Source organism: Schistocerca piceifrons, chromosome 5 (genome assembly GCF_021461385.2).
Source record: "Schistocerca piceifrons isolate TAMUIC-IGC-003096 chromosome 5, iqSchPice1.1, whole genome shotgun sequence".
In the NCBI taxonomy this organism is placed as follows: Eukaryota; Metazoa; Arthropoda; class Insecta; order Orthoptera; family Acrididae; genus Schistocerca; species Schistocerca piceifrons.
In genome coordinates this window covers 255,926,568-255,941,910 of record NC_060142.1, presented here as the reverse complement: position 1 = coordinate 255,941,910, position 15,343 = coordinate 255,926,568, and the positions used below count along the sequence as shown (strand labels likewise).

General features: G+C 42.1%; 1 protein-coding gene across 1 annotated transcript in view; it reads right to left on the bottom strand.

The window, feature by feature from the left end:
- LOC124798926 overlaps positions 1-15,343 on the bottom strand; it is a 42,796-nt gene that overhangs the window by 17,194 nt on the left and 10,259 nt on the right. The gene's annotated exons all lie outside the window — the stretch shown is intronic.

The window sequence follows — 15,343 nt, the reverse complement described above, 5'->3', positions numbered from 1 at the left end:
ATAATTGAGAACGTAGGTTGCAAGCGCTACTCTGAGAAAATTCGTGCTGGGCTGCATCAAACCAGTCAGATGACTGTTGACTCAAAAAAAAAAAATAAAATAAAATAAATAAATAAATAAAATAAACGTAGTCAAAGGATTTTCTCGGTAATGTAGTGTGGATCGATGGCTGTCCACTAATGACTCTCCCATACCACCTCTGATGCGCATCTCATGCCTCTGACTGCGATGGAGAGAGTAACCCAGAAACATTTTGTACCATATAGACCAGCGTGAAAAATGTCCTGTTTGAGACTCTTTGGTCGTAGCAGCTGCATATGGCATATGCTGTCATAGAATTTGTGCAACATTCCAACAAGGCTGCTGCTCGTCATCTATATGTTCGACTGACTCATTGAATTGTTGTCCAGTTTTTATGACACAATTCGACACAATGCTAATAATATTTTAAGCAACACGAAAACTGTCTGCACAAGGATTCACGATGTTGATGTGGACGTCCACTTAATAGTCTCGCTAATGCATAGCTTCTCATCATTAAACACTGAATGAGTGCAGTTATACCATTCCACGGATCTGCACATCATATACGGATTTGTGACTAATGCTGCTGCCTGGTATTGCCCAGTTGTTTCCACTCACACTAAAAATCAAATGGCTCTGAGCACAATGGGACTTAACATCTGAGGTCATCAGTCGACTAGAACTTAGAACTACTTAAACCTAACTAACCTAAGGACATCACACACATCCATGCCCGAGGCAGGATTCGAATCTGCCACTGCAGCGGTCGCGCGGCTCCAGACTGAAGCGCCTAAAACCGCTCGGCCACACTGGCCCGACCACACACACTGATCGGATATATACCGCCTCTACCTAGCTGAAAGGGGCTCCATGGCATAATAGCTAATGGTAGCTGATTCATAGCTCCAGTGGCAGCTTTCGTTACGCTACAAACGGAAGCCCGATCAGTATTAAGGTGTGAGAGGATGCCTGGTACGAGGCTGCTTGTTCATAGGCCAAAATGTGTGCAAACGGTTATCGATACTCCTAGCTGACAGCGGCCCCAAGTAACAATGATCTACCTACGCAGCAGCTTCTGACTGTAGATTTCAGCATCCCAGGAATGAAACTAAGTGTCACTAGTGACCGGAACCGGAATGATGGATATTTGAACATCAGTTGAGGAATCGGCACAACCTGTAATACACAGCTGTAAAACACTTACACAACATGTTGGATTTTCCAGCCTTCTGCAATGAGCTATCTGAGATTTAGTTACTGGACTCGTGACAGCTATAATGGCGGTCCAAAATTTTTTATAAATGCAGAAAAATACTGGAAACAACAGTCCCCTCTCTTAGCGGATCAAAGACAGACGTTATAGAACACATTTCAGTACAAAAGAACTCCTAAATAACGTAGGAGTCAGTCACAATTTTCTCGCGGTTTTTTTTTTTTTTTTTTGAATCACCAAAGAAATTATGTAACTGAGAGCGTCAATATGCTTCTTCCGGTGGATTGTATACGGTCACGTTCACAAGCGAAAAATACGGATAACGTTCAATAGCTTATTAGAATTCAGTAAATGCGTCCAGCTTCGTGCGCGTTTGTCCCTTTTATCGGCCCTCAGTGCAACATCTGTGATCAGAGGTGCTGACTGTCCACTTGTGTCTGAAGATGGTGGTGGAATAAGGGAAAGCGAGAAAAACCTGGCATACAGGAAAATGCTTGAGTAATTATATACTTGTCTAGCGGTAAGAAATTATCAAGATAAAAGGAAAGAAGACAAGAAACTGCACCGGTGGAAGAAAAGGGAACGTGAAAGAAAGAAGATGGTAGAACTGGAGACAACTGGAAAGACAAATGATACTAGAAAATTTTATCAGTAAATTAATTGAGAAAGAAAAGCATTTAAGACGCCACCAACCTGAGTAAAAGTAAAATGGGACACTGCTAACCGATGATCAAGAGGTATTGGAGCGTTGGGTACAGTATTTCAGTGAACTGTTGAATGCTTCAGAGTCCCTATCGAAGATATCCCAGTCCTTCCAGAAGATGATGACATAGTACTTCACCCCTTCCCAAGGAGAAATGAACAAAGAAATTGTTAGATTCAAGAACAATAAAGCATCAGGGACTGACAATAGAACATCTGAACTATTGAAGGCTGGAAGAGTTGAGCTAAATCGTAGGATCTACAAGACTGTGTGCCTCATCTGGGAAAAGGAAGAGTTTCCAGAAGAATGGAATGTAGGGACAGTGCGTCTGGTGCGTAAGAAAGGAGCTCTATTTGAATGCAGCCACTACAGAGGGATAACAGCCTTTAAATATTGTACGAGTAAAGTACTATAAAATACCCTGTTTAGTGGATTTTCACCTGTAGCAGAAGACATTATTGAAAACTATCAATGCGGGTTCAGAGCAGAAAACTCAACTGTAAATTAGATATTGGTTCTCCGACAAATAGGAGAAAAGACACATGAATTCAATGTTGGTGTCCACCATCTTTTCATTGACTTTAAATATGCGTATGACACAATAAACCTGGCCAAACTTTATGAGGCAATGAGAGAATTTATAGTGCCTGAAAAATTATTATAGGTCACCCTAAAGCATCCCCCGTGTACCTTGCGGGTACTTTTCATCTTGGCACTTGAAAAAGAAGTAAGTGAAACCGGAATTCAGACAAGAGGTAAAATCCACTATAAGTCTGTACAGTTGCTGGGATATGCAGATGACTTGTATTTAATGAGCAAAACACTTAGAGATCTACAAAATACATTTTCAGCTTTGAAATTGAGTGCAGAGAAGAGGCCAGAGAATTAATGAAGAAAATACGAAGTATATGTGTAATTGCACTAACCATCTCTTACAGCTCACGATAACCCTTGATGGAATGACATTTGAACGAGTGGAATGTTTTACCTATGTGGGGTTAAAGATAAAAGCAAATGGGACCATCTTTACTGAAATTACCGCTCGCATAAGTACTTCTAACCGTCGCTACTTTGGAATGTTGCGACATTTTAAATCTATCACGAGGGACAAAGTGCCGACTTAGCAAAACGCTGATACACTCAGTACTTACTTATGGCTCAGAAATATGGATAATTACAAAGCAGGGTGAAAAGAAACTGAGATCACGTGAAAGAAGTATACTGAGGAGGAATTTTGGACCTGGGGAAGGCGAAGGAACAACGAATTTTATAAGGCGGATGATGTGGTAAAGTTCATAAAGATGTGTAGACTGAGATGGGCTGGACATGTAATGCGACTCGATGAGACAGATCCCGCAAGGAAAGCCTGCTGCAGTGAACGTGGAGGAAGGAGAGCAAGAGTAAGTCATAGTTTGAGACGGAGCGACGAGGTTGGAGAGGACGCTGCCCGAGTCGGTTGCCGTAACTGAGGTCGAAGTCCAGAGAAGAATGGCAGAAAATTATTGAGGAGGCCAAGTCCCACCCCGGGATGTAGTGCCAACTGAAGAAGAAGAAGAACAAAGTTACCGTGTCATAACGTTTAAAATTTGTAAATGCCTTATCGAAGGATTAGAAGCAAAGTGAGGTGGTATGAGGTAATTGAATAGCAAAATTGCTTCTCTGGATCGCCGTGTTATTGGTCTATAAAAAGCAACAGCATTCAAACCTTTTTCAGCTAGGAGTCGATTTTCATCAAATAAACCATCTCTTTGAGGCTCCCAAATTAGTAAAGTGGAAAAGTACAGAATTTGCAATACACTCAATGAACAGAAAGAGGAATGAAACACTGGACAGTAAAAGGGAAAGAATAGGGTTTAGATGTGAGTGGAGTGATTGTGAATGTTCACTGTGGATCACTTAAAACTGAAAGGCCCAAATAGTTCCAAAAAAAAAAAAAATGGCTCTGAGCACTATGGGACTCAACTTCTGAGGTCATCAGTCCCCTAGAACTTAGAACTACTTAAACCTAACTAACCTAGAGACATCACACACATCCATGCCCGAGGCAGGATTCGAACCTGTGACCGTAGTGGTCTCGCGGCTCTAGAGTGTAGCGCCTAGAACCGCACGGCAACTCAGGCCGCCTAATAGTTCCGAGTGGACAGCCGATAACAGAATACTCTGATTCGTAGTTAAATACAGGCTATCCTCGCAGAGCCCCAAAGGCCTTCTAGAGTCGTATCTTTTGCGTCTTGCTAAGTACCCGGCCCGCAGATCTCCTTCACGTAATCCGAGGTCGTCCTAGTTTCCTCCAGCTTGTGTGACCCCATCAGTCGTCGGTTGCCCTGAGACAAGGTGAAGGATTTGAAAGGAGCCTCCACATTCTCTTCTTAATTCGCTCTTCTGTTGGTCTCTATGTGAGTATTTCCCAAACGTTACTAACTATAGAAGACATAGATCCTCCTACAGTAGCATTATTTCAGGAATCCTTTAAAAAGGTGGGTTACGTAACTCTTTCAGGGATGAGTTATATTTGAAGAACACCAATACTTGAAGGTTTCTGTCAAATATTGGGTGTTTGATATTGAATTTGGCTAGCTTCACAAATAGATTGCATTTGTCAGAGCGTACTCCTTGAACTGTTGATTTGGCGCTAATAATCCGCCATCTTCTCTTGTCATCAATCTACTGGTATTAGTGAACTTAATTTCTTACTCTATAGCGTTTCCACTTACGTGGATGCCATATTGATTCGCAGTTCGTGGAAATTTCTATTACTAATAATGACTCGAAATTTTCTTAGTAAAAGGGTCTGTTTAATTTAGGACAAGAGGTAGCAGACATTTGTGTCTTACTTGTGAATCCACGTCAAGGGCTCCTGTTTCAATATTTTTCATCTGATGTTTCATAAATCAATATCCTAAGCACGATCAAAATCCAAGAAGTTACGTTAAACTGTGAAAACTATTGCTTGATGATTTGTAGAGTACTGATCTGACTTATACTTGTCGTACCTTTCCCGAATCCCGACTGGTATGAGGTAAGAACGTCGACCTACTTCTGTAATCTCTCCATAAGTATTTTCCTCATGATGCTTCGAATAATACTTAAATTATACCTCTCTAGTTTCTGTAAGCTAAAAGATCGTTTTTCCTCAAGAACTTTGACGCGATATTCTAGATGAGTCTTTATCATAACTGTTGCATAGCAGTACTTTATGAGCATGATACCGATGTAGTGAGTGCTTCCAGACTTCACTTTCTGCACGATATAAAAAAAATTATACCTTAGGTGCCAAACTGCAATTTTGAGCTACAGTACATCGGTGCATCTCAGAGCACACTATTTGTGAGCAGTATTCATGTACAAACGACAGACGATTTTATGCCGTAAGGAGAACGTCCATCACAAAGACAAGGAAGATTATCATATAACATTTCAGACTCAGAAACTCTTTGTAAATATACTCTAAGACAAACAAAAACCGACGCACCACGAGGGAATTATTAGAATGGGACGGAATTCGATAGACGTGATGAACATGTACAGACAAACAATTGGTTACAGTTTCAGAAAAATTGGATGGTTTATTCTAGATAAAGAGCTTCACAAACTCAGCATCTCTGACCCTTATGCAGCCAGTTATTCGACTGGGCATCGATTGATAGAGCCGTTGCCTGCCCCTTAGGGACATTCTGCCAAATTCTGTTCAACGGGTGCGGTAGACCAGGAAAATCTGAGCTAGTTGTACGGGCCTGCCCGTAGAGCTCCAAATGTTCTCATTTCGGAAGATAACCGACAATCTTGCTGGCCTAAGCAGGTGTTGCCAAGCACGAAAACAAGCAGTAGAAAGTGTTGCTGTGTGCGGGCAGACATTACCTTGCTGAAATGTCAGCACAGGATGGCTTGCCATGAAATGCAACGAAACGGTGCGTGGAATATCGTCGACGTACCACTGTGCTGTAATGTTGCTGCAGATGACAACTAAAGAAATCTTGTGTGAAAGAAACGCACCCAGACATCACTCCTGGTTGTCAGACCTTACGGTGGGAGACGGCTAGGTTAGTATCCCACCGCTGACCAGGACGTCTCCCGACACTTCGTCAGCTTAGAATCTCACTGATTCTTCAGTCATCAGTGACGAGTCCCGTTTCGCACTGAGCCCCGATGACGAGAGTAGACGTGTCTGGTCAAGCCCCAGACCTCACTGGAGAGTTCGACAACCAGGAGTGATGGTCCGGGATGCCACGCTAATTCATACCAGGTTCTCTTTGGTAGTCATCCGCGGCACCCTTCCAACACAGAGGTATGTCGATGATTTTCTACTACCCTGTGGCGAGCTATCATGGACTTACATTTCAACCAGGTTATGCCTGTCCGCACACATCGAGAGCTTCTATTGTTGTCTCCGTGCTTGCCAAACCCTACCTTTCCTCAATCTGCAATCTTTGGAACATTATGGGCGGGTCCCTTCTACCATGTATGGATTTTGACGATCTAACGCCACAGTTTGACAGTAGAAGGACGTACAACAACTCTGTCAATTAGTGCCAAGAAGAATAACTGTCTGCATAAAGCGGACTAACGCGATTTTGGCTTGCCCAATTTGTGAAGCTCTTTCTCTTGACCAACTCATTGGTTTCTTCTGAAATTATAAATATTTGCTTTTCTGTGCATATAAATCACATCTACCGATTTCCGTTCCATTCGAGTAATTCCTTCGTGGTGCACCGGTTTTTCTTTCTTTTAGATGTATTATCGGTGATATTTACTACGCTTTGCGGTCCGAATTTGTTGAATAAAAGCCTGCATAAAAGTGTCCTGCACATGCGTCAGTCCTGATAGTCTTGGATGAAAGGATATTCTTATAGCGGGCCATGGTGGCCAAGCGATTGTTAGGCGCTACAGTCTGGAACCGCGGCACCGTTACAGTCGCAGGTTCGAATCCTGCCTCGGGGATCTATGTGTGTGATGTCCTTAGGCTAGTTAGGTTTAAGTAGTTCTAAGTTATAGGGGACTGATGACCTCAGAAGTTAAGTCCCATGGCGCTCAGTGCCATTTGAACCGTTTCAGCACATTTTGATAGTGACTGTGGGAAAACCGGAACATAAGAGAATCGCAGCATTTGAACTATTTGATATTCTTATATTCACCTTTCATTCCCCTTGAATTCACAATGGTTTTGCTGTTCCGTCGATGGTTTAGAACTATCTTTCCTTCCATTTGACTGTCATTAGTATCACTTCACTTGTGAAAATTACAGCTATCGGAAGATCTTTTTCATGATCCATTTGATTACCATGTATTTCAGACGGAATGCTTGAGTAATAAAGGTTCCCTTAGAGTTCATCTCTCAGTTTATCTATTTAAATAACCGGATGTAGATAACTGAAAAGCCTTAAGCCTATCCTTATCTTATACCAAAAACATTCTTGAACAAGTTAATGAAATTTGCTACTGTGGTGAATATCTAACAGAGCCTTTGCCGAGCCCTTATTCGCTTTCCCTCAGTGGCATTCCGCAGTTACGGTAGAACGCCCGGGTATGCCGTTCCCGTTACCATGGCGGCAGTAATTTCGGTTTTATTTACGACATGGTGTGTATTCATCTGGCTTGTATAGCTGGCGATGTTTCCATCTATGTGTGTACTGTTTGTGCTGTTGCCAATTACTTACAAAACACGCCATTTTCTTAGCAGCCCTCGTAACATTCGCTATTTTGAAGACACTTAACCTGAGATAACTAGTCTGAATCCTAATGACAGAAGACATTTTGAGCATTCCAGAATGAAATTTTCACTCTTGAGCGGTGTGTGCGCTGATATGAAACTTCCTGACAGATTAAAACTGTGTGTCGGACCCATACTCGAAGTCGGGACCTTCGCCTTTCGCGTGCAAATGCTCTATCGACTGAGCTCCCCAAGCATGACTCACAACCCGTCGTCACAGCTTTACTTCCACCAGTACCTCGTCTACTTCCCCTACCTCCTGCCAGGAGAGCTTCTGTGAAGTTGAGACGAAATGAGACGAACAGGAATGACTCATTAATTCAACGTACGATGAGTAATCACCACGGACGGTAATACTCCCATGCTGGCCACATTCCTTCCGTACCTCCAGCTGCTCGGGTTGACAACTGTTGGGACCGTTGGTGCATTTGGACGTGCTGCTGTACGTCTTCGCAACACATCCAACACTTGATCGATGGGACTCAAGTCGAGCGAGAATTGGCAGACCAGTCCATTCGCCGAGTAATATCCTCTCGTTCCAAGAGTTACTCACCTGCGCTGTTAGATGCGGTCGCACTTTTTCATCCATAAAAATGAGATCAGGGCGGAGTGTACGCTCATGGAGGAGACGTACAGTGCAGTAAAAACGTTGACTGGTGACTGCTCAGCACACACACGCAACATTACGCCTCCACTTACCATGTCACCTGGGCTGCTAAAACGATCATGTTCGTGGGTGCAATACATTTTCCCACCTTTCGCCTTAAGAGTACGTCTGCGCCGATGACCTCTCATTGAATCCTAGCAGTGGGTCGCAGTACCCGTACATTAAAATCTTCTCTGCTGCTGTGTTGCAGCCCGTGGAGCACCTCTTGCTGTTGCGTTACCCAATGCTCTCACCGCCAAAGTAAATGTGCTCAGTGAAGAGAGCGCACAGACGCCCTTCCTGTTCAGGCGTCCGAATTAAATTAAAAGGAGGCATCACGCATGATTCCTGATATCTTACTGTGCTACAAGGGATGGACGGAAAAGTACCCTCACAATATAATGTAAAGCCTGCACCCAGAGAGCAAAGACACGGAAAGCTGGAAACTGGTGAGGTGATGGAATGAAGAAACTGAGATACTTGAAGACGAAGAGAACGGCACTTGCAACCGTCGAACGCGTCCTAGTTATCTATTTTAGTCCATTGATCCTGTCTGTAACCAAGCATATCATACCTAAAGTTACGATCAGTTAGCTAACATTCCCGGGACAAATATATTAATTTCAAGGAGAAAAACTAAAGGCAGGATTTTATTAAAACTGATAACATCAGAAAAATACGAAGTCATATTTCAAATTAATTATGAGGAGCGTACAGGTTTCCAATAAAAAATTCGTTCATGTTTTAACACTAAAGCACATAATAAGTGCCATTTTTGATATCCAACAATAGAATTTTCATTTATCATACATTTAGAGTAATAACTGGACTTCTTCAGTTGCGATTGAAAAGTTGTATCGGATGATGTCTCTAACCCAAATTATGAGGCCGTTATTAATGGTAGTATTCACGCAAGCAATGGCATGCGCTTGCTATAATTTTCCACTCCACGAAGATAGTGTTGCCCACCATTTACTCTGTCTTAACAAAGAACAGAAAACAGCAGTTAGGATACAACTATCATTGAAACGACTGAGCTGTAGAAAGCAGAACGGTAGTGGCAGCTCGAGCAACGGGTATCACAGACTGCCTGTGTGGCAGAGATAGGCGTGTGCTGTGCCACGCCCCAAACTCTTTTGCATTCCCTAAAACTGCCGATAGTGCGCGATACTTCGTTACACGTAGAACTGGTCACCGTTTGCTGACTGTCACTGAACGTTTCACATGGGAGATTTTGCATATAGCTGCGTGATTTATGAGCTGTCCAGACATTTGCAAAGGACAGATTAGAAGTAAAATATATTCAGGAGGTATTTAATAGGGCAATTACCAGTTCCTGTTTGACGCAAAGCTGCTACTCACGTCATCACCGCTTGTTTCTGCCCTACTTGCCGCTATCTTTGTTCCTGGAAAACGAATAGACGACTTTACGGTGAAAGTGAAGCACATATAGGATTTAGCTTTAAAGTGGCAAAATATTCTTGTCCAATTTTGTCGTAAATAATAGGGACGAATTTCAAAATGCGCTGAAATGAGACTCATGCATCATATTAAATTTACACCTGCGTCCATTAATGCAGATATTAAGCAAGTTGATATAGAACAGTCGGACAGATCATGAAGTCTTGAGGCATCACAAGGAATTTATTTGCTTGGTTGGAGTTTACCGCGACATGTTATGATGTAACGTTCCTTTGAGGCTAGTGGAAACAAACACTCTTCATGTAACTTTACTCCTGAGTACACTGCAGTAAAATTATAATCGACTATGTTTCTCTGCCATATAATCTGTAACTGTATGCCTTAAACATAACGGTTGAACCCTAAATAATTTATCGCTTAGGCGTGGAACTACGTCAGAGAAGTGTGTCCATTGAATGAGGTGTGGTTATAAAATAACGGGATTATTGCTGTTAAAAACATTTTACTTCAGGAACGTACGTACTTAGTCCCTCCTCTATGCCTACAACGCTCCATACAAATTTTCCATTGATGATAGTAGTGCTGGAAAGGTTCCACTGTGGGGACCTGATAGCACGTACTGCCTTTTCTTTCGATGCTTCAGCGTGCTGATGTCTTGTTTCTTTTAATGCATATTTGAACTTGGGGAATACATAATACACATGCCGCTAGATCCAAGAATAAAGTGGATCGTCCAAACCCAGGATGGTGTTCACCTTAACAGGCACTGCGGTGTTGGCCAGTGCGTTGTCTTTATGCAGAACCCATGAACTGCTTCTCCGTAACCTCAAGATACTAATATTGATTAATAGTTAGACATTCAGGAACCCAGTGAAGATAATAGTTCTATTATTATCGAAAACAACAATCGTCATCGCTTTAATCCTGATATGTCGATTCGAGTTTCTTTCGCTACCTAAAGTTGGGGGCTTCCGGTGTATGGATTGGCGCTTACTGTTTGATTCATAAATAAAATATAAAGATTCGTCAAATTTTGTTGTCCTTTCCAAGATATTAGGATCATTTTTAGTGGTATTCCAAATGTGAGTACAAACATTTTCACGAACTTCTTGTTGATCGATCGCGAGAATTGCGATAACTTTTTTCATGTTAAATTGGTTCTTTGTAAATTCCTAGAGTTTCCGCGATCGGTCGAATACTCAGCCGATTGTTATATCGAATCAGCTGACCTACTTTTCGATATTTTCATTTGTTGTTGATGTTGAAGGGCATCTCGTGCGTGAGTCGTCTTCAGTGTCTTCTAGGTCACTTCGGAGATGCTTGAACCACTCAAAGCCTCGTGTACTACATATACAGTCTCCACCATACAGTTGTTTCAGCAGGAGACAGGTTTTAACAGCAGTTTCTCCAAGTTACGTGCGAAACATCACTACAGTTCGTTGCTCTATTATTACATTACCATTATTCCTGCAAAAAAAGTAACAGGCCTTAGACAAACGAAGGCCACGGTCGCACTGACTTGTCTACGTACACCAGAGATGCAGAAATCGACTGAAAAGTCCTCAAGATTCACAGATATTGATCGTTCATCTTTGTCACATACCTACTTACTCTGTGAGAATAGCAACCATGTTATTTTATAGCCACTCATACAACATAATTTGTTGATTCTTGATGAACAAATTATTCTTGCCGAAGTTCGTGAGAATAAAGCGTACAAGACGATATAAGAAAAAGAAGGAAGTTCAACTCCCATGTTCGGGCTTATGCACGAGATAAGCCTGCTCTCCTGCAGATACTACAGTGCGCTGTAGAAAGCAAAGAGGGTCAATGAGGCGGGGAAATCATGAAGCCAGTTATTGCTACATCCAGGTATCCGTGTAAGTGTATCTACGCTGTGAACCAACACCACATAGCTCACGAAAAAGAACTTCCAATAAAATGAAGCTAAAAGAAACCAATAAAATTCAGTAGCGATTACTTTTGATAAGAGAAATTTAACACAAAGGTGTAGTGAAATTTCTGCTGTAAGTGGTAACGAAAAGTCACAGAAGTTCAGGAGGTACCAGGTCAACTTCCGTCTGCTGAGCGAATGTCTAGGATTCGGTTTACAGCCTGTGGAGACAACCAGTGTCAACTAAAACCACTAAAACCATAACAGTAAAATTTTACATGTCTACATCTCCGTCAATATCTGTACTCAGTAAGGCACCGTACTGTTCCTAACGTACTTTGTTGCCACTATTACTTCCCTGCAATCTTGTTTCAGTCGCGAATTGTCTGTGGAATGAACAATTGTTACTGAGCTTCTGTGTGAGCTCGAATCTCTCTCATTTTACTTTAATCGTCTCTTAGTGAGCTATATGTAGGAGGAAACAAAGGAAAAAAGTCCAGGTTGCATTTCCAGCCATAAACAGGAATAACACTGTTGTACTGTATATGTCGTATTGGGCAGTAAAAAAAAAATCAATTGAAAAGGGAAATCTTCTTCTCACGCACTTTCCGTACAAGGCCAGTTATGTCCTGATACGGTTACCAACATTTTGTCAGTCTTCCAGGATCCCTCCCTTTTGGTTTAAAGTTCTTTATCTCACCTAGCCTCTCTGGATCCATTCATTGTAGATGTTCGTTTCATTTCGTTTTGTTTCGTCCAGCTTTTCATTCACAATCTAAATTTTTACCTCCTGTCGAATATTATCTTTTCGTATTTTGTCTGTTCTTTTACATTCCTTCTCTGGTATAAGATATCTTATTCAGCTGAGCCAATGACTTGAAGAATTTGTCGTGCCAGACTCAGTGATATTGGGTATGAGTTGAACTTTGGCCACGCTTCAGGTTTTGCATTTGCCTATGAATATCTGAACTGTCGCAAAGTTGGTACTCATTTGGTACCACGTGAAGTAACAAACAGAAACCTTTCGGAGATGTGGAATTCCGATTTAAAGGATTTTCAAGACGAAGAAAAATATTTAACAGCCTCCCAGTAAGTGTTGGGACGTGGGTCCATTACTGGGAACCATCGAAATGGACGGATATGCTGTGCAAACCTTCACCTCAGCCCCCAGCAAAAGTTTCAGACACCAATCTTCCGCAGGAGAGGCTGTCATAACAGTGCCTTCGGATATGGAAGGTCCAGTGCTGGTTCACTGCACTATGTGGTGTCGAACGGTGAACAGTGACAGCTACAGTGAGTTACTGCGAGACGTAAAACCTGACTCAGACCGAGAAGGAAAGTGGAGCTTACGAAGTTTCTTCAGGATGATACTCTCTTTTACGCATCTGGTGAAGTACTGCAGAGCATTAAAAATTTTACTTATGAGCTGACTTACACCCATCCTACAGTCGTGACGTCCTACACGTAATTTTCACTTTTTTGATCCGATGAAGGATCAACTCTTTCAGAAAGTTGTGAAGACGTTGAACGAGCAGATATGAAAGATGCTGCAATGCTTCCTTGAGATTGGAACTACGTTGTCAAGAGATGATACAATTGCATAGGGATTGACACCGATGATATAGAGATGATGTTATTGCAGTGTTATTTTCCCGATTAAAAGTTTCTCCATAAGCTATATCAAGCAGTAGTTACAAGTAGCTAAGCTGTTTCTCTGCTGCTAATCTGGTTATCTATGTTAGCTGGATCTACGCTGGACACTGGTGGTGCTAGGATGTTGGGTTTCAAAAAGAATACAATGAGCATAAGCACTTATATTTACTAGTGGAATATCACTTTAAAATAGGAGAAAACTGCAAAATGTTTACAAAACCAAAGTTTTTCTCTGTGTTATTATCACTAATCATGTAGATGACGTCTACAAAATTCTTCACTTACGCTAAGTAAGATTCCTTTGACGACAAAAGTCACTGCTCTTGTTGTTCTGCCGAAGAGCTATTTCATGTCACGAGAAGAAGTTGTAAGGAATCCTTTAGGTACACATGAACTATAGGATGGTATCATGTCTGGAAACATGGACATCAAGAACATGGAGCAGTGTGTCACTGAGGAATTGCCGCTCGTTGTTGCGCCAGTGAAGTGAGACTCCTTGTTGTTTGCATATGAAATCACTAGTGTCTTCTTGAATTTGTTGAAAAACCTACGGCTGTGGCACTCCATGACTATCTTTCCAGTTTCTGTGAACGTCCCCAAAAACAACATATGGTACACCTTGTCATAAAAAATTAAACAAAACACTTTCACTTATGGCTAGTCTCTTTTATGCTGAACGATTGACTTCTGGTTCGTCTACATCTACATCTACATTTCTACTCCGCAAGCCACCCAACGGTGTGTGGCGGAGGACACTTTACGTGCCACTGTCATTACCTCCCTTTCCTGTTCCACTCGCGTATGGTTCGCGGGAAGAACGACTGCCGGAAAGCCTGCGTGCGCGCTCTTATCTCTCTAATTTTACATTCGTGATCTCCTCCTGAGGTATAAGTAGGGGGAAGCAACATATTCGATACCTCATCCAGAAACGCACCCTCTCGAAACCTGGACAGCAAGCTACACGGCGATGCAGAACGCCTCTCTTGAAGAGTCTGCCACTTGAGTTTGCTAAACATTTCCGTAACGCTATCACGGTTACCAAATAACCCTGTGACGACACGAGCCGCTGTTCCTTGGTTCTTCTCGATCTCCTCTGTCAACCCAACCTGGTACGGATCCCACACTGATGAGCAATACTCAAGTATAGGCCGAACGAGTGTTTTGTAAGACACCTCCTTTGTTGATGGACCAATTTTTTAAGGACTCTTCCAATGAATCTCAACCTGGCATCCGCCTTACCAACAATTAATTTTATATGATCATTCCACTTCAAATCGTTCCGTACGCATACTCCCAGATATTTTGCTGAAGTAACTGCTACCAGTGTTTGTTCCGCTATTATATTATCATAAAATAAAGGATCCTTCTTTCTATGTATTCGCAGTACATTACGTTTGTGTATGTTAAGGGTCAGTTGCCACGCCCTGCACCAAGTTCCTATCCGCTGCAGATCTTCCTGCATTTCGCTGCAATTTTCTAATGCTGCAACTTCTCTGTATACTATAGAATCATCGGCGAAAAGCCGCACGGAACTTCCGACACTATCTAGTAGGTCATTTATATATATTGTGAAAAGCAATGGTCCCATAACACACCCCTGTGGTCCGCCAGAGGTTACTTTAATGTCTGTAGACGTCTCTCCATTGAGAACAACATGCTGTGTTTTGTTTGCTAAAAACTTTTCAATCCAGCCACACAGCTGGTCTCATATTCCGTAGGTTCTTGCTTTGTTTATCAGGCGACAGTGTGGAACTGTATCGAACGCCTTCAGGAAGTCAAGGAAAATGGCATCTACCTGGGAGCCCGTATCTAATATTTTCTGTGTCTCATGAACAAATAAAGCGAGTTGGGTCTCACACCATCGCTGTATCCGGACTCCATGTCGATTCCTACAGAGTAGATTCTGGGTTTCCGGAAATGACATGATACGCGAGCAAAAAACATGTTCTAAAATTCTACAACATATCGATGTCAGAGATATAGGCCTATAGTTTTGCGCATCTGCTCGGCAACCCTTCTTGAAAATTGGGACTACCTGTGCTCTTTTCCAATCATTTGGAACCTTCCGTTCCTCTAGAGAC